We start from the raw sequence: 1,491 nt of genomic DNA on the forward strand, positions 1-1,491 counted from the left end.
GATTTGATTAATATTAACTACACTAATTATTGATAAGAAGAACATGCTCCTCTAATTAGACTAATGGGGTATTTATAGTGAAAATTAGGGAGGATGCATTAGGGTTAACTAAGGGCTAAACTAGTAATTACACTTTTTAAGTTGAGCAAGGAGACTCGGTATTCTCCGAGAGAAGGGCTTCTCTTATCGTGGCTTGAAGAATGAAAACGTCTTTGCATCTTGAAATCCGTGCGGATGGGAGTCGGGACGGCCGGATCTGGGCTGGAGAATCCGAGCGGACCCTTGGGCAAGACGCTCGGATTGGCGAGGGGGAATCCGAGCGGATTCCTTTGAGGGACGCTCGAATTGTGCTTGGGCGGACGGACGGATTGTGTACAATCCGTTCGGATTGTCTGGCAGCATCTTTTCTTCTTCTTTTCTTCCCTTTTCTTCATGAATTCCTTGGGGATTTCCTTGGGGACTCAAGGATCATTTCTCAACAATGCTCTTCTACTATGCTATGTACAAAGGCCTTCTAGTCTTGTCTCTCCTTGATGCTTGGTCATTGAATACGATCAATTTAGCCTCGTTTTGCCATGAAAATGCAAGATTCTTACTCCTTTCCTACCAAGGGATCAAAATCTCAAAGAATATGCAAAACAAAGAACTAAAGATAAGAAATGACCCAAATAGGCACTAAAAAGCATGGAAACAATGGTAATTCGGGGGCTAAATATGCGCCAATTATGGTCACATCACTTGCTAGAAGCAAAAAAATGCGGATCTAATAGTATTCTTGTTGCTGAAACTCTCGCTTTAAAAGAAGGCATTTTGGCAGCTAAATACTTAGGAATCTCGAAATTAATTGTAAAAGGTGATAATTTATGTGTTATTAACTCAATACGTAGTACTTGACAAATTTCTTGGGAAATTTCTAGTATTATCAAGGATGTAAAATTAGATCTTTAGTTCTTTGATGAAGTGATAATTAAACATTGCTTTCGTGAAGCTAATAAAGTTGCCGACTTTATGGCTTCTATTGGACACTCATGTCCAAACCTCTCGATGTGGTTTGAAAGCCGGTGGCTTCAACTTACCTCTATCATTCGAAAGGATGAGATATGTTGGTCCTATTTATTACCTAATCAAAAAAAAAAAAGCACCAAAGCCGAGTATATTTAGATGCCAAAGCTTGTAAACAACTGTTTTGGCAGAAGAATTTCTTGCTAGAACTTGACAAAGAGCAAGTTTAAATACTACTCCCTCCTATTCTTCTTTTTCTTCCCCTTTGGATGGGGCACAATATTTAAGGAAGTGAATAAAGAATGAATAAAGGACTTTGGTGGGGTTTGTTGAGTGGAGAGAGTGTTGAATAATTAGTAGTTAAATAAGATAAAGCATAAAGTTAATTGCTCCCTCCAAAAAATAGAACAACATTAGTACATGTTTAAGAATGGGATTAAACTGTCCCATTTAGTACATCATTAGTGATAATTATACAAAACAAGGTTG

Source organism: Silene latifolia, chromosome X (genome assembly GCF_048544455.1).
Source record: "Silene latifolia isolate original U9 population chromosome X, ASM4854445v1, whole genome shotgun sequence".
Classification (NCBI taxonomy): Eukaryota; Viridiplantae; Streptophyta; class Magnoliopsida; order Caryophyllales; family Caryophyllaceae; genus Silene; species Silene latifolia.